General features: G+C 38.5%; 1 protein-coding gene across 4 annotated transcripts in view; it reads left to right on the forward strand.

The window, feature by feature from the left end:
• The first annotated feature begins 7,956 nt into the window (after positions 1–7,956).
• Positions 7,957–18,960, forward strand: part of adgrb2 (adhesion G protein-coupled receptor B2) — a 448,357-nt gene continuing 437,353 nt past the window's right edge. For 2 of the 4 annotated variants that reach the window (XM_030146710.1, XM_030146711.1), the window contains exon 1: positions 7,957–8,886. The gene's annotated coding sequence lies outside the window, so the exon portion shown is untranslated. The remainder of the gene's footprint in view (positions 8,887–18,960) is intronic. The other 2 variants (XM_030146712.1, XM_030146713.1) reach the window with 1 other exon arrangement.

Consider the following 18,960-nt stretch of genomic DNA (forward strand, 5'->3'; position numbering starts at 1 on the left):
TCCCTGAATGCTCTGATTTTCAGTGTGAACACGTCAGCCGGTTTGAGATTAGGTTTGGGAACCGGTTCTCTGTCGGCCTGAAAAGAGCTACAGTTGCTTGTCTGGACATCTATTTCAGGCCGAGAGCAAATATCTTACATCCAGAAATATTGCTCTTTGCTCTAAACAACAGGTCACCCATTTGAGCCATTTGGAACGGATGTACTTAAGATGTTTTTGCCACAAGCTACATGCAAAAACTGGAAGATGCTCCCTTTCAAATGTCAACCACTGTTTTGTTGCTGTAAAAGCGCAAGGACCACCCAGTAGCATCAAGTGCTGTTTCAAGTGTCACCTTTACTGAGGATGTAACGTGACATAAAATCATGCAAATCACAAATTGGCTTATCCAAAATCTGTGCTTTGTTGGATGTGAGATGTGGGATGCCAAGCTGAGCAAGTGGAAAATCTCATTAAAGCAAATTGTCACAGAGTCTTTATCATGATAAATTGATCACAGATTTGACTCTCAACAACAATGTTATCATCTGAAAGTCTTATTTCGGGAAAGATAACTTACATTTTTGTTTGTTTGTTTTTTTTTACTTAGTTTTTATCAGATTTTTTTTTTTTTTTTTATCAGTACAATACAATGTATACATTTAAATACAGCTCAATTAGTTTCTTTTCCTTTTTCTCAGCTGTATGTGTATTCCTACAAACCTTCATAGGCAACATAGGATGGAAATGAAAGAAAACAATAACAACCACAGCAAACAAATAATGTCCACTTCCAAAAATAAGGCTGCTGCTACAAATCTTAGTCACAATTAGGATGACAACACCTTCATTAACAACATGGGGTTTTGCATCACCAATAAATATTATTGCAGCAACAAAGGTAACATGCAGTAGGTTCCCATCTTTTAGTACAGGTGGTTTTCTGAAGCCTGAGTAAGAATTTGATCTGCTCCATTTAGTAAATATCCCAAACTTTTTGAATCCATATATTACATGAGGGAGGTTCTGGTTTCATCCATCAGATGGTTATAGACTTTAAGGCAGTGGTAAATAATATATTCAAGAGGTATTTGTCTGCCCTTCTATCCAGACCTATATCGAAATATATCGAAAACAAGCTCATCGTCCGAGACCATTATGTCATGAGTAATTTCATAAAATAACAAACCAATAGTCGCTTTTCCATTGGACATCTGCGCAAAACTTTTTACTATATATATATTTTACTATTTACTAAATGTTGAAAAAACAGAAGTGCGTAATGTTGGTTTTTCCATTAAATCACAAATGCGATAATTTGTTTATTTATTATCGTGAGATGACACAAGAAGTCATTCCATAAACATGGCGACAAACGTAAATATGGGGTTGATGTACAGATATATTCATTATTATTATATATTACTCCTCTATCTCGTGCTAAATTTTAAAAAATGATTAGGTTTCCTGGTGTGTCCACACATACCGCAACATGTTTCTTCTTCTTCTTTGCTTGTTGTAACGTCTGTCAACATCCGTTTTTTTAATTCACCTGACTCTAATTGTAAAAAAAGGTCTTTCCATTGCAGTTTTGCGTGATATACCATTTGTGCTACGCCCAAAAAAACAGCTCTTGCCCGCGCAAAAACTTTTAATCGAAAAATGAGACTTTTGACGAAATTGTTGTTTTTCCATTAGTTCAATTTTTATGCGCAAGTTATATTTGCGCAATTTGAGGGTCAGTGGAAAAGTGATGAATGAGACAAACTTTTCAGCGCTAAGCTAACGCTAAGCAGATCTAACAGTACAAGTATAATTTCATTGTCGCTAAGACTCATTGAACGAACTGAAGAAGTGCAAAAATAAATGTTGCATTGAATTTTGTCTTCCCTTTTTTGTTTTCTGACCATAACTTGGTTTTATATGATTGAAGCTTCTGCCAATCTGCTAATAGTTTTATGTCACATCAAAATGTTTCCAACTGGAAACAAATGGTCCAGGCAGGTTGAGGTGATACCATAAGACGAAATGCTGCAGAATACATGCATCTTCATCGTACACCTTAACCTTAAAGAAAATTACTATGAAAAGGCTGAATGTTACAGCTTCAAAAGAAGAAGAAAAGTCAAGGGAATCAAGCAGTGTCCATTAGAACATAAATTGCTGTGTTCGCAAACATAGAGAAGATCTAGTCAAGTGAAAAAACACTGTTGGTTTGCTTTCGAGTCAAACTTGTGGACTTGTAATATGTGCAGGTTTTCTGGTTAATATCACATCTCTGACATGCTGTAATTTGGTCGACTCAGTCCCATGATAGCCTTTGTTTCCCCCCCTCTATCAGCCGCTCTGTTCAAGGAGCCTACTGGTGAGCAATTTTCAAATCTGGGTTGTGAAAGTAATTGTCCACTTTTGTCTTCAGCGATATCGACTTCATTTCACATTTCATTTTGCTTTCACACCGTGATCTGTTCTATTTGTATGCCTTTGGCTGCAAGTTTACAACCTCCTGCTAATTTAAAATTTTCAAACCTGAACCTGCTTTTTAAATGTTTACAGAATTTAGCGACAGGGATTTTATGCAAATTTGTTCCAAGACAAAATAATGCCAGGAACACTAGAGGTGCAGCCAGTGGTAATTGTAAAATCGCACATTGAAAGACCTCCATGGGGCAGTCAACTTTCACTTTAAAAGTCTCTCAAATGTCAAACACACTGCCGGCAAAAATAAAATTAACACAAGACATGAAAAAATTTAACAAAAGTGTCAAAGGCTGGCTAAAGCAAAATCAAAGATGCAAGCATTTTTAATGATTCTGATTTAACTCTGTAAAACCTGAACCATTAAATCATTGACAGAAAATTCCAATTCTTTGAAACTGGAGCCTTTATTGGTCCTTCTGAACAACGCGTTTTTTTTTGTTTTTTTTTTAAATATCAATTTCCATGTATGAGTTTCAATTTTGTATCATATTTGATACATCAGGTTTCAATGCTCAAATATTATTATTTTTGAACAAACAAAAACGTAATATAACATAAACATGTCTAACAAATTAGTAATTCCTTTTCAAAATTGACAAAGTTCTGCCTCCTTCCTCATTAATCACAGTCTTGTAGTGTCACTGGAAAGGCCTCTGGTGAACGCATTCCTACCCCCTGGTGGATTATCTGTGTATGGCATGTATCTAATTGTATACATTAGGTTTTTCAAGAAATAAAGTATCACACTGATTATGTAGAGGACTTCAAAACTCATGTATCAAATATGATATGTTTGGCGTTATAGGGTTAACTGTAATTTTATATGTTTAATGTAAATATTTAACATATGCCATATATATACATATATATATATATATATATATATATATATATATATATATATATATATATATATATATATATATATATATATATTAGCATGTAAATTTTTGCAATCTTAAATGTTCTTTCTTTCTTTCTTTCTCTTTTTGCTCTACTAAAAGCCTGACTAGGGACTGGAGATGGAAACTAACAATAGCTATAATCTCTTTATGTAAATCATCAGTTAGTACAGCTTGTTTTTAACAGGTAGAAGTTATACTGTGTAATTTGCATTGCCCCTACCAAATAAACTTCATAAATAAATGTACTGTTAATTAAAAAAAAAAAAAAAAAACTTTCATCATGTACCTTCTCCTTTGCTCTAACTATTGATAAGGTCTTCATTAAAATCAAGAGTATATTAATCATATTATTAACACATCGATCTGAACTAATTGCCAGAAAAATGTCACATGGCTGACAAATGGATGATGGATTGATATTGGGATGAGTGGCAGCGAGAACAAACGTACCGGTGCAGCTTCTCTCACCAAGCCCTCACTTGAACTGTTTAATATCCTTCTCCAACTTCTCATCCATATGCAAAAATATGCAGCAACATGCTCCAATCTATAATCCCATCATCTAGTGTGTAGGGGATACCTGTGATGCAAGGACCTGCATCTACTCATATGATTCAGCTGATGTGGAGGTCATGGGAATACAGTATTATGATGGAATGGGGCAGGATATGAGAGATATGGAGTAAAGCACTGTGTAAAAATCTCAGGACACCTTTAGCTTTGTTGTTTTTGCAGAGTTGAAATGAGCATACATATGCATTCTCATTCTCTTTTCTTCAAATTTAGAAAGAAAATACAGGGAAATACATGAACAGCTTGACAAGATGCACAATAAACTGAACTAAATAGGTTCTAACGGTTAAAGGGATGATTTAGTGTGACCTCTGACCTCATGACAAGAAGGGAATGCAAGTTTATTTATGACCATACGCATCGTAATTCACACATCAAACCATACAGATCGTAAAAGTGCTTCACAAAAATTAAAGTTAAAAATACATAGACAAGAAAAAAGGTAAAAACTGCAAAATATATAATTTTAATCCATAAAGACTCAAACTTCCACAGGCGACCTAAATGATTTACTGATCTAAAATGTTTAATACCTGTTGATCCACTAATCCTATCAATACATGTGAATAATTGGTGTAAAATACAGTTTGTCATCTTTTCATGGTCATCAGATATGACCCATTTGGACGTTCAGAGGCTCCGTCATCTTCTACAATGTTGATCCACCAGTAAAACCCATGGAGTTGGATCAATGACAGTGGATGGAGACACTTAGTTTATGTTCAGTTAATACTTATAATATTTGAATAGAGTTATTGTGTCATACTGTCATATATTTCCTTGAACGGTATGATTATAGAATGTTATGACATGTTTAAAGTTAAGGGGGAAAAATATATAATGTGATATAAGGAATGAATTGTGCGCTGTCCATTGTGCTGAATCAGAGACCCTTACACGGAATTGGTACCGAATAAGCAGATCCGAGAAAGTTTATCTTTGTTTTGAATGTGTTTGAAAGAAGGTGTTTCAGGGGAGTCACTCATCTGATTTTATTGAGAACTTATTGTTTTTTTTTTGTTTTGTTTTTAAGGAAAGTTTTTGTTTTACTTTAAACAATGACTTTACCTGTATTTCTATTAGCCCCGTATGCTGCATGTGTAATACAGCACCATGGACAGCGCACGAGTCATTCCTTATATCACATTTTATTATATTGTTATTCCTTATACAGCTTTAAACATGTCATAACGTTCTATAATCATACCGTTCAAGGAATATATGTCAGTATGACACAATAACTCTATTCAACCCATAAAGACCCAAACCACCACAGTCCAAAATCATCTACTGCTCTAAAATGTTTAATAACTTCTTAACCACTAATCTGATCAATACATGCAAATAATTGGTGTAAAATGCAATTTGTCATCTTTTCATGGTCAAAGTAGAGCTTCCAGCCCGGCTTGGTTCCGAGTTCTTTAAACAAAAACGGTTCTCAGAACTGGATCCGCGCCCCGGGTCACAGCGGCTCACTGCACAGCTTTGAAAGCCGCAGAAGCCGGCATTCGGACCCTGTAGGACGGCTTCCTCCATGGCATGCGGCGATGTGGGAGTTGGAGTTAACATTAAGGAAGTCATAAATGACATTCACCAGCATTAAAGAAAATATAAACAGCAGAGGAGTGCAAATGTGTATGACTTTTTGGCTCAGACCTGAAGGAGAGCATTATTCAGAACTAGATCCGAGGTCCGTGGAGAGGCGGCATGGTCTCCTGGTTCACCCCATTTTAGAGCACCTCCCAGGCCCACAGAAGCCGGGGTTGGAGGGCTTGATGAGGGCAAAGCGGGGCTTGGAGGTCGGTGCATGGCTTGGTTCTGAGTTCGGTAAACGAAACTAGTTCAGTGATCCTTAAACGGAGCTGGTTCCGAATAAGCAGATTCAAGAAAGCTTATTCATAACCAGCACGGAACTGGACTTCTGCGGTCCATTTAATTTATATGTAGCCGGTAGCTGATGAAAAGCCTGGAGGTCGGAGGTCCGTGCTGCGGCACGGTGTACCGGCTCACAGCGGCTTAGTGCACCGGTCTGCAAGCTGGCGCTAGAAGCCTGGAGCCCGCTTTGTGCAGGGCACAACGGGCAATGTGGAAGCTGGAGTTGGCATTAATGAAGAAAAATAAAATGACATTTGCCAGCATTAAAGAAAATATAAACAGCAGAAGAGTGCAAATGTGTATTAATTTATGGGTCGGACCTGATGGAGAGCATTATTCAGAACTAGATCCGAGGTCCGTGGAGGACCGGCTTGTTCTCACGATTCACTGCGGGTTAGAGCAGCTCCAAGCCCCGCAGGAGCCGGGCTTGGAGGGCGCTAAGCGGTGCTTGGAGGTCGGTGCACGGCTTACTTCCATTACACTTAAACGGATCTGGATCCATAAACGGAACTGGACCCTTAAACAGGACTGGACCCTTAAACGGAACCAGTTCCGAGTTCCGAAAACGGAACTGGCTCCGTTTACGGAACCAACTTCATGCTCCCATAAGTTATGTCGTCATTGTCAATGTTGGGTACGTGTTTTCAAATACCGAATTTCAAATGGTTAACGTGATATCGGCTTGGCGGCTTTCATTTTACATGTCATTTTATGTTTACTTTTAATTGTAATATTTAATTTTCACTTGGAATAAATTGGGTACAGAAATAATTGTATCTTTTTTTGGCCCCTGCAGGCACTGGGACTATAGTACATCATATGTAACACTGTAGGAGGCAGTTAAAAATCAACACTCTATGGAGTAATTTATTAATGAACACGTAGGTTTAACACTGGAAAAGTTATTTCTTAACACTTAACTCTTCAGTGTTGAATGTGAATAACACTATAGGTGTTACTTCTCAAATAGTATAAAATTTTATTTGTCTGCCCACAGTGAGGTGTTACATTGGAAGGTGGACTTGCTTTTTTTTGTAGTTTATTTTCTAAAAAGAAAAACTTGCGAAAAATCCACGGAATTATCCTTTAAAGAGTGATGCGAAATTGAATATGCTCGTGCACTTTGCTGTATTTGGAAACTGCGCGTGCTGACGTCACTACAGGGGTTGGAAGTGGGGGTAACGAGAGAGAAAGAGTTGGTGAAAATAATTGGAGTTAACAGAGGTTTTACACTGTCAGTGTCATATATTCAGTGTTAAAGTGAATTGACTCTCTCAAAGTTAATTCACCAACATCGTGCAAGAAGAAGTGCAAGAATAAAGTTACGTCGTCGTTGTCAATGTTGGGTACGTGTTTTCAAATACCGAATTTCAAATGGCTAAAATCAACACTCTTAGGAGTAATTTATTTATCAACATGTAGTGTTAAGTAGGTTTAACACTAGAACATTTATTTCTTAACACTTAACTCTTCAGTGTTGAATGTGAATAACACTATAGGTGTTACTTCTCACACAGTGTAAAACTTGACTGAGACTAATTAGTGTAGTGTAGTGTAAAATATTAACCCTTACTAGAGTAAAGTTGACTCTGGAAATGTAACTCTATGTTCAGTGTAAATTTTACACTTTGTAGATAGGGACCATATGTTCACTGAGGTCGTGTTAAAATGAACTCTTTAAATGTTATATAAACACTAGTTATTTGACTGTGTACTAAACCAACAAACCTAATAACAGACTTTTGTACAGTTCTGTAAACAAATAAAAGAGTTCAACTGAGCTTTTTATTTAAACTTTTAGAGCAGTCTGCCCACAGTGAGGTGTTACATTGGAAGGTGGACTTGCTTTTTTTTGTAGTTTATTTTCTAAAAAAAAAAAAAAAAAAAACTTGCGAAAAATCCACGGAATTATCCTTTAAAGAGTGATGCGAAATTGAATATGCTCGTGCACTTTGCTGTATTTGGAAACTGCGCGTGCTGACGTCACTACGGGGGTTGGAAGTGGGGGTAACGAGAGAGAGAGAGAAAGAGAAAGAGAGACAGAAGAGAGAGTGAGAGTAAGGAAGGGAGGGGGGGGAGAGGTGGGGGGAGATCCTCTGTGAACGCGCCTGACAGATCCCCGGCGGAGGGCAGCGAGGGCGCGCATCTCTGTCCTCCGCTTGTGAAGCGACTGCAGGGGAGCCAGATGACCGAGTGTGAGCCTCTGCCTGTGGATACCTGTCCCAGATGCATGAGCAGGAGAGATCCGCACACGCCTTTCACTCTCTGACAGGGACGATGAGAGAAGAAGAAGAAGAGGGACAGCAAACGGAGTAGGAATTGAACCGCTTCTATGTGTGTGTGTTATCCACCCTCCCCATCTCCTCTCTCTCTCTCTCTTTTTCTGTTTCTCCTGTTTCTGCGCTTCACATGAAGAGCTTCTTTGGACTTGGAGTACCGGGCATCAGTAGAAACCAACCCCGTCTTCTTCTTCTTCTTCTTCTTCTGTGCTGCTGCTGATGCTGCTGCGGTGCCGCTGCCTCTGAGCACGTCCTCCCATTGCTTTGGAATATCCAGCGTGCCTATATGCGCCAAAACCATGGAGCTTATATGACGTGGATTTATGTTTTTTTTTTCTCCTCCTGATCAAAGTGGACATCTACAAAACCTACGATCTTCTCTCTTCCCCCCTTTTCCTCACCTCCATTTCTTACCTTGTTTCTCCCCCTTTTTTTTGCGTTCTTCTGTTTGGTTCTTTCGTTTATGCGTCTATGGATACTTTATGATTTCATGTCCTTAGCCATCCTCCCTTGTTTTTATTTATTTAATTATTTACATATAAATATATCTTTTTTTTTTTATTATTTTATTTTATTACTCTTATTATTATTTCTGGTCCGCTTCGGAGGCGCAGAAGTGGGATGCCTCGCAGAGAACATTTGTGGGGAGAAGATTCCGCGCAGCAGCGAGGGTGAATGAATGATGGTCTCCTTCTCCAACTGAGACCTGCCATGGATGGGAAACTTAATTTGTATCCACGGAACCGATCCGGGAATAGCCGTCGCATTAAATAACTACTGCTGACAGCGATCAGGTAAGAGTCTTATTATTTATTACCTAATTTAAATTAAAAAAAAAAAAAAAAAAAAAAAGGTTGCGTCTTTGCGCCATGCTCCTCTCCGTACCCACTCCGGCTCCCTTTGCAGTCAACCGGCTTATTTATTTATTTATTTATTTATTTATTTATTGAAAGATCACGCTGACTGAGTGTTGTCCAGTTTCTTTCTTTTTTTTTTTTTGCAGATCGTAGTCATCTGTGTGTATATGTGTGTGATCCGTGAACCCGAACGGAAGTCTCGGTCAGAAAAAAAATAAATAAAAAAATTAAAAAAAAAATCCCCCAAATACCATTTTAGCAGTTGAATTACAGCCTATGAGTTGAGCACAGGTGGACAGCAATAGCCTTGAATGCTGAAGCCCTCTGTGGGAGACACAGGGAGCTGTATTATAGCCTCTAAATCCGCTGGCAGACCTGTAACTTTGCGCAGTGGCCAAAAGAAACACACACACACACACACACACACACACACACACACACACAGAACATCGTGCGCGTATATCTTTGCACGGGCACTTTTATTCCCATCTTCCATTCTAATGTTCACGCACAACGATGCTGGTGTCTTTCGTCATATGTGTGTGTGTATATGCATGTGTGTGTGTGTGTGTGTGTGTGTAAATGTGTGTATGTGTGATGCCATTTTGAGTTTAGAATAACATGAATATAAAATCACGCTCTTCCAGCCGAACGGAAATGTCTTTAATGGTTGGAAATGCTTCTTGCCAAGGAAAGGTGGTGGTGGTGGTGGTGTGTGTGTGTGTGTGTGTGTGTGTGTGTGTGTGTGTGTGGTGGTGGGGGGGGGGGGTTGTCTAGTCCCTGGTAGCCTATTCTACATATACCGGTGGGTTTGGAAAGGCTGGTGCGTGTATTCGCCCCCTGTGCGCACTGTGCGTCTGGGTGAGTGGGTGCCTTCTCCCGCTGAATGCTAAAAAGCCAGGATGTACCAAAGACTCCAGTGAGCGTGCACTGGGGATTGAGTGGGGGAGTAGGTGGGGAGGGGGTGAGGGGGTGAGGGAGGCGGGGGTTTGACTTACATCCGTCCTGGCATCTCACCACGCAACAGAAAGCCCTTTGAAAACTACCTGATTACGCACTGAGGTTCGATTCATTTGACAGTTGCCGCAGTGCCGCTCCGACCGCTTCGGACTTTTACGCAAAAATGATAAGTATGTGGTGTTTGTTAGGACGGTTTCTTCAGACGTTTTTCTTCTTCTTCTTCTTCTTCTCCCGGTGGAGAGCAGGTGGCCCCGGTGACGCTGAGCGGGAATGACAACCGGGAGTGCAAAGCAGCCTCGGAGCATCCTCTGTCTCCGTCTCCCTCTCCTCCTTCTTCTACCCATCTGTTGAGCGTGCAGCGTGTGCGCTCTTTTCCTGCACGCACCTCTGACAAATTCCCATCGCTGCTATCAAATACTCTTTTAACCCTTTCATGTATAGTGGTCACTACAGTGGACAGCTATTCTACAGCTACTTCTCTTGTATATTCATGGATTTTTGGTGTTTTAGTTTCATATCAGCCAACACAGTGGACGCTTATGAATCATCCCATACAGTGCAATTGATAACATTACTATAACTTTGCTGTTCTAGATAAACCTGATCTAACATGTTTGAGTGTAAATCAGTTGCTTGTTATTGTTATTAGGCTGTAATTAACAGCAAAGTTTTTTTTTTTTTTTTTTTTTTGCATATTATCTCCATGAAGTGAGTAATGGCCATTATTAGAGTATGTTAAAAATGTGAGAAAAGATCAGATTAGCAGCATTAGAATGTTTTTATTTCATAGTTTTCACACAGAATACCAGTAAATGTACATGTTTGCTTCAAAAAAATTAAATGTATAGTGTCTAGCTTAGTGGACATTTTTGCAACTCCATGAAAAATAGCTTCATAGAAAAATGGAAAATTCAATTGCGTTTTTTTTAATGCCTAAAGAGGAATAAAAAATAATCAGGAAAAAAAAAAATCTTGACTAAGGTTCTCATACTTCATGCATGAAAGGGTTAATAATAATAATAATAATAATAATAATAATAATAATAATAATGGAATGTGTCAGCCAGAGAAGCCTCTAAGAAATCATATGTTAACACGTTCAATGCTTCCTTTATTCCAACAAACTAGTCCGGTGGAATAAAACTGTGCCCAACAGCCGGTGCATGAACTGTTGGATTTAACAGGGACGTTGATTCATTAGCACTGACTGTCTCTTTTTTTGGCACCATTGAGGATTTACTGAGATTAACAGGTCAAACATAGCCTGTAGTGTTACTTATTGTGACTTTTGGATTAAAAAAAATGGAGTCATCTTCATTTTTTTAACAATGACCATCCATAGACATATATTGAAATACTACCTTGATTTTTTTTTTTTCCCCACCCCTCCAGGAGCTCTGTCTGTCTGTCTGTCTGTCTGTCTGTCTCTCTCCACCCTGGATGTGAGCAGTGAATAGCCACATTCTAGCCTCTTCTTTATTTTAATGCAGTGAATAACCTCATTTGTTTTATTTCTCGGGGCTGCTGTCGGAACTAATGGAGCCGGTGGGGCCGTGTCCCCTTTTAGCAGAGATGAGCAACCCACAGATTATGGCTGACGAGCTGGATGTGAGATAGAGCTCCTCTTTTTTTTTTAAACCCTGTTGGATAGAGGACATAGGGTGGACAGTTGCATCACTCCAAGTCTGTAAAGATGGTGGATGTGTCATAAATCAGTTTTCAGCCAAAACTTTAAAACCTTCTTATGTCCAAGAGTCTGTTTTACCTGATTATGAACTTAAAGGAGTGATTTTTTTTTTTTTTCAATGGAATTATGCATTCAAAACATTTCCCTGTAGTCTACATGAACTGTAAATGCTATGCTTGGGTCTGAATTCTTCATTAATTCAACTCCACAGGTCCATCTTTAACAGTATTTTTGAGTAATGACACCAGAAAGTTTGTTTTGAGCGCTGGCCCTTTAAATGCAAATGAGCCACTATATGCCCCACCCCCTCCAGGTTGTTGACCGTGCTTCTCTCTGTCCCATTCAGCCACTTCCGTTTGTTAATACAACCAACAACTGAACATTTTTAGGTAATCGGCTCAAAGTTTGGACATATTTTCAGTATGAACTACAACCGCTGCTGCTGACAAACAATTAAGTCGTACTTGGAGAAATGTTCATTGGAAGTCTTGATCTTATATGTGCAAATGCAACTCGTTATAGATGTAACAAATTAAGCAGGAATTCAAACAGGTTGTAGAAATCGATTTTTGCCAAAATGAACATAACGATAGCTTTGCAGCACCTGGAGGGTTCAAATTCAAATTTTATGAACTATCAGGGTCCAAATACACAAATAAATGTACAAAAGACTAATAAAAGTAGGTTTAGCAAAATATGACCCCTTTAAGTAATTATGAATGTAGCTATAATTTAATAAACCCCAGTTTTAAAACCATTAAACTTGACAAAAAAACTATAAAAAGATAGTATCGTCATCCTCTGTTTTATACACTTCTGAGATTTGTGCTGCCAAGACAAGATAATAAACGTGGTGGCATACAGCATACACAACCTACATTAACCCATGAAGACCCAAACATCCACAGGTGACCAAAACCATCTACTAATCTAAATGGTTTAATAACTTCTGATCCACTAAACCTACCAATACGTGTCAATAATTGGTGTAAAATACAGTTTATCATCTTTTCATGGTCATCAGATGTGACCCATTTGGACGTTCAGAGGTTCCGTAGTAAACGTGGAAACACCGTCACCTTCTACAACACTGATTCACCAGTAAAACCCACGGAGGTTGACAAATGACAGTAGTTGGAAACACTTGGTTTATGTTCAGTTAATGATATATTTTGTTTGAAAAGTCACTTATTCCTCCTTTTTTTAACCTTAACTTTTGCATTTATTTTGAGCTTTTGTAATCATCTACATGATCAGTAAACGAATGCAGGAAAATATCGGATTTTCACTAAAATAGCGCAAAATAAATACGATAACGTTATAGTAAATTGTGATAAATCACTTAAAAAAGGTTAAGTATAGAGAAAAATGTATTTGGGAACTACCACAAGAGTAGCACTGGGTCTTAATAGGTTAACTTAACCAATACGCGTACACTATAAAGGTCGACTAACAGTGTTTAGAGCAGGAACATTGATAACTGATCAATCACCATCCCGAAAATATTGATCCTAAAAAAACAGTAAATTTTTTTTATTAGTAACAGGGCAACTGTTGAATTTTTTGTTTTAAGTATTAAATACATAAGTGAATAAATCAGCATCAAACTTAAGCTCAGCCTTTTCAGTTGAGAAGGCACATTTACCCATCGGCTGCTATCATCGCCAACTCCTCCTTATGCCGATAGTTAATAAAATGTCCCACTGGCCAAAAATGATTCATCAGTTTGTCAGCAATACAATATCTTGTACTCTCTCTGGTAATATTATTTAAGATATTTTTTTTTATTACTATTATATGTGTAAAATGTTACTAAAACATGAAAAACTTGATGGTTCATGGATCTTCCTATTTTGTCTATGGATACTATGTGTACTATGTGTAACAGATTTGCAGGATCTGCCTTGTAAATGAGCATAAGCATTTGTGCTACATGATGCTATTTTTTTTTTATATTACTCAGGGAACAGAGTTGGCATCTTCTATCCTCTCTCTTGTTCTGTTTTGGGTGGAGCTGTTCCAGAAGCAGAGCCTCCTCTGTGTTTGAGCGGCCACTTTACAAACCGACCAAGGCCATTTGACTAGAAATCTCTACAGATCTGTCTTAACTCCTTGAGGAAGATCCTCCTTATGGAATCTTTGAGCTCTAAGCTGAAGAGTTTAATAATCAATGTAGCCAAGATTCTCTTCACTGACAATTAGTCCTTTGCTTGACTATAATCAGAGTGTAGTGTTGTTTATCAGTAAAAGTAGAGGGGCTTTTAGTCATGGTTGGATGCATAATTGTTCATAGATTTGGGTGAATTAGAGATAACTAGAATGTGTGAAAGTCAAAATGTTGCACATTCTCCCCTCTGCCAACATAGAACAGGTGCTTTTTCCAATTCACATACCTAATTTTGAACTATTCCAGCATTTCAACCAAAACAAATTTGTTCAGAACCTGTAAAGTTGGTTCCCAGCTGGAATCAAATAAATACATTTTTCATATTTCAACCTTCCGTACAGGTTATTATGAGGATAGAGAGCACAATGGAAAAGGTGAAGTCTAAGAAACTGGAAAAAAAAGGAGAATATTGCACCTTGTCATCTCTAGAGTTTCAGGAAATGCTGAGAGGTAACACAAGGTAGAGAAAACTATGCATTGTTCAACAGCCTACATAGAGAAGGGAAAATGTTAGTCGACAAGACCGCATGTAGCTTCTGAGGATTCTTGAACAACCCCTCAACCTTAGCAAATCTGATGCAAAATCTCTTATGTATACAGTCACAGAAAAAACAATTAGACCATCAAAAGTCATCAAAAACAATGGTTATGCCATCAAGTACTAACTCCTGTGTGTATCATGTGACTAAAACAGACAGAAAAGAAAGCATGGAATGCCTAAAAGCACTGTTTTTGGCAGGACAATGCCATAGATATTGATGTAAGAACTTAAGGGATTTTGGTTATTATCAAGAAAACATGATAAATGGCTAAATATCAGCTCTGAAATTAAACTCCTATGAGCTACTTTTGTTGTTATCATTAGTTTGGCCAAACACATGTACCTTTAGTTGTGCCAGGCATTAAAACGAACAAGAAATTGAAGAAAACAAGGGCGGTCTAATAATTTTTTCCGCAGTTGAGGTTGCTTTGTTGTGAATGGGAGACGATTAGCTTGCGTTAAAGAAATATCTGCACAAATAGACATCACAAGACATTAAACACAAAAGAACCGTACAGGATATACATGATAGGATGTATTGTGGCACTAATAATCAACATTTTTATCAAAAACTGTTGGCGTTCTGATCAGTTTCCCCTGCCAAGTTGACTTAGAAAGATCAATGTTTCTTGATTGCACACACAGAAATGGAAGACGCGATTAGATTGTGTTAAAAAGGCGTAAAACAAAAGCTAAAACTAAGCACTTTGACTCTTCCTAGTTCCACATTCTGTGAAACTGACCCCACAATGCATTGAATAAATACATGATTCCTTTCCCATTCTTTTGTCGCCTATTTTCTTTAGTTACACATTACAGACATAGTGATACCATTGTTATTGCGGGGCACCATATTGTGAGTTACTGTGTGATTCCCACCCCTATTAAATACACATTAAATAAGCAACCCATTTACTTGTTTTCACAGATACAATAGTTCCAGTAGATACAATAGTTGGCGTGGAACATTTGGCTCCATTAGGGTGCATATGTCGTTTTTTGCGACTCCACGGGTGCATTCAGTCACGGAAAAAGTCATTTTTGACCAAAGCACAACAGGAAGGTTAAATAGGACAGAGAAATGAGATGTTGTGTTATGACCGTGCTATCAGTGAATGATCATCTGAGCAGCTGCTGGAAACGCCACACAAATAGCAGTGCGACACATATCAGCTCAAGATGTATGAAAACCACCCAGCTCCATGGCAGTTTCATAAGGCCTGTAAATGTGATACTAATAACATCTTCAATATCCGCCCACATGTCATGCACTAATGCTGGCAATGCTAAATCTTTCTGCCTTTTTTGTCACACGCATACACACCGTCCACACATGCCTCCTTTTCACCTATCTGTCACTCCATGCATCTATGTCATGTCTCACTTTCATTCAAGTAACACTGATGGGCAAGAGTGTACATTAACCATCACATACACAGTGTTAGGATACAGTACTCAAAGTGATGGTGGCGTATGAAGCGACTTGTGTTTGTGTGTGAATGCGTTCCGTTTAAATACTGCATATGGACAAGGGGCCAGGCAACAGCTCGGTCTTGCTTGGATCACTGCACCCTGGCTGGGCCATTGTTTCTCTGTCGACCCCCCTCCTTTACATACACAAACACACACTTCCTCCTCTTCGATGCCCTTTCCCTAACAAGCTTCTTGCTCTCTTCCCCTCATCTCATCACTCCTCCTTCTGTTCCCATCCATCCATCCCACTGTCGTCTTATGAGAATGTCCCGGCCTTGTTGTTTGTGTTAAATTGGCCACTTAACTGCTCAGTGTATGACGCACCGGTGAGGATCAGGGTTTTATTTTACATCGGACCATCGGTGTCATTGGCCGAAGCTTAGCAAAACAACAGAGGGTTTTTTCCACTTCTAATGTGTCGTGTATTAGCCTTAGAGGGTCAATTTACAGTGGAAAGCAGTGTTTTTCAACCTTGGAGTTGGGACCCTATGTGGGGTCGCCTGAAATTTCTAGTAATTGAAAAAATAATTATAAAAATTACTAAAAAAAAATATACGGTGAGTTGACAGAGACAATCATAATACATAAAAGACATGACAAATTGTGAAGCTGAAACTGAAGCACTGTGGTTCTGTTTATCTTTCAAATGTTCATTGTGGTCGGTTTCAGATGCTGCAGCTCTTTCATAATTCATAGTTTGAGTTATTGTTTTTTTCAGTATTAATTGTCAGCCTTGTAAATCCAAGCTGGACTGACTGTACATATCCTGACCAAGGAAAATAAAATTCTCACTTTGTGCAGTAATCTACACCTGGCTTTTCTGCCTCCGTCCATAATAATATACATTATATAGACTAAATGTTGTCTAAGATTAACATTTATTCGCAACATAGTATAGTAAGCTATTACATGATCAAAAACAAATTAATTTTAACAAAAAAAAAGTCTCCGTTTTGAATGTCTGGGGTCACCAGAAATTTGTGATGTTATAATCGGGTTATGAGCCAAAAAAGGTTGGGAACCACTAGCATAAAGGGTATCAGATATAAGTCAGACAAGGACAAGTTGACATTTTTAAGAAGGCAAAAACTAATAAAGTGTCTAGAATGTTTCTCAACGGGGGGTGGCACTACCTCCAGGGGGCATTGGGACAGTGTCGGGGAATGTTTGGAAAAAGAAAACTGAAAGGGGGGCGCTGCGACCGAAATGGGGGCATTAGTCTGTATAAGTATGAATATCATGTTATGTTAGTGGCAAATTTCCATGACCCCCCCCCCCCCCCCCAGCTCCTCTGCAATAAAGTATGCCCCTCCCCAGGTCTTCGGCGGTAACGTCCGTCATGTCCTCCATCCCCTCCATCCCCTCCACCCCCCTGGCACTACCTATGTGACGTATATAAGCTCTGTCAGATGCACTGTCATCCCTCCCTCGACAAGTTGTTACGGACTGCTGTAAGGGACCCCCCTGCCCCACTGCAAATTTTTATTTGAGGGGGGGGTAGGATGCTCATGATGATGTAAAGGGGCGTTTGGTCAAAAAAGGTTGACAAATACTGGTCTAGACATATTATTAGTTTATTTCCTATTGTGTATTCTTCTTGTCTATCTATCTATCTATCTATCTATCTATCTATCTATCTATCTAGTCAGTTTTTGGACTCTCCTTCGGACAGAAAACATGACACCTAGGGGTATCCTATGCATCATCTGTTTGCAGTAAGTTGACAGTAAGAAGGCGACAGTCTTTACCACCACTTGAGGTACCTGCTGTTAGCTTTTTTTGTCATATCTCACAGGTGTATCCTTGGTAATAGCATTGCATGTTTCTCTCCAAATTACTGATTTCATATCATTGTATTCTGTGCCTTTTCTGATTGGCACTTAAAAATACCACTGCGTTTGCCCGACCAAAAAAACCCCAATTGTGCCCATGCTGTTTTAATAAATGGAAGTTTTTAACAGTGCCATGTGTATCACAAGGTATTAAAGTGGGTGAGGGGCAATTTGTCAATCATGGTCAAGGTAACTTTTGGTTATATGTTAACACTATGTGAACCAGTTGAGTACATTTAAATGTGGAGTGTATTTATTCAAGTTTCATTTTGATTGGGGGTCATACTGAGAAAAAGGTTTCACAGTGCTTTTGTACTGACAGGAAAATAAAAATGAAAAGGTGTCGAAGTTGAATCGCTTCCTTTTTTTCATCTGGGTGTCAAAGTGACCTCAGTAGGCTTATTACAGTCAAAAACTAAAAGTAGTAGCAAGTTGTTTTTTTTTTTTTTTGACAAGTTTTAGAACCAGGAATTAAAAAGTACAACAAAGAATGTGCCACAAATTAAAATCAAGTATCACTGCAGGTAAATCAGCCTCATTTTAATTCCCCACAGTGTTAATGGTTTGTGGTAGGGCTGCATTATTTTGGAGAAAAAAATGACATTGTAAAGTAATTTCTTTTTTTCATTTTTTTTTTGACATTGAATAAAGAAAAAAAAAGAGAGAGAGATTTTCACCATAGGCCTGGAATGTCTCCATTTGTAAAGAATTAATTCTATGATTTGGATCAATTTCCAAATTAACATCCAAAAAAGACTGTCTAAATGGAAAGTAATGAAAATGTCAAAGCTATAAAGACTCCTCTAGGGATAAAAACTCCTATTTGAATGAAAGCACATCTTTTCATTTTACACAATATGCAAATGAACTAACTTCTCCAAATAATAATTTTATTCTTAGAGTTTAGTAAGAAGTTCGTTTACAATCTACGTCATTACAGTAGTTTATTCCTGAGGTCCTGAATTAGTCGGTTGTCCTTGTACGTTGTCTTTGTGGTAGGATGACAGTTGAACATCATCCACATCCTCTCCTCCACTCTCCTGCAGTGTCATGTATTGTACCCTCCTACTTCATATGCTGTGCCATGCTCCATTTGGAGTCACAGATGCCTCTGTCACTGGGGCGGCATTCATTTGGCACAGCCCCGGGTGACTGTGTCAATATTTGCAGTGAGTGCCATTTTGGTTTAGGGCACTCTATAAGCATGACTGGGCTTGGTTGAGGCTAAGGCTAAAGGAAAATCAACAGGAAACAAAAGCCCAGCCCTATAGACTTGCTTTGTACAATTAATTAAGCCTTTTGGCAAGAAAAGTGAAAGGATGGTCTTCCCTGGGAATAGATAGGTTAGAGT

This window comes from Sphaeramia orbicularis, chromosome 11 (assembly GCF_902148855.1).
Source record: "Sphaeramia orbicularis chromosome 11, fSphaOr1.1, whole genome shotgun sequence".
NCBI lineage: Eukaryota > Metazoa > Chordata > Actinopteri > Kurtiformes > Apogonidae > Sphaeramia > Sphaeramia orbicularis.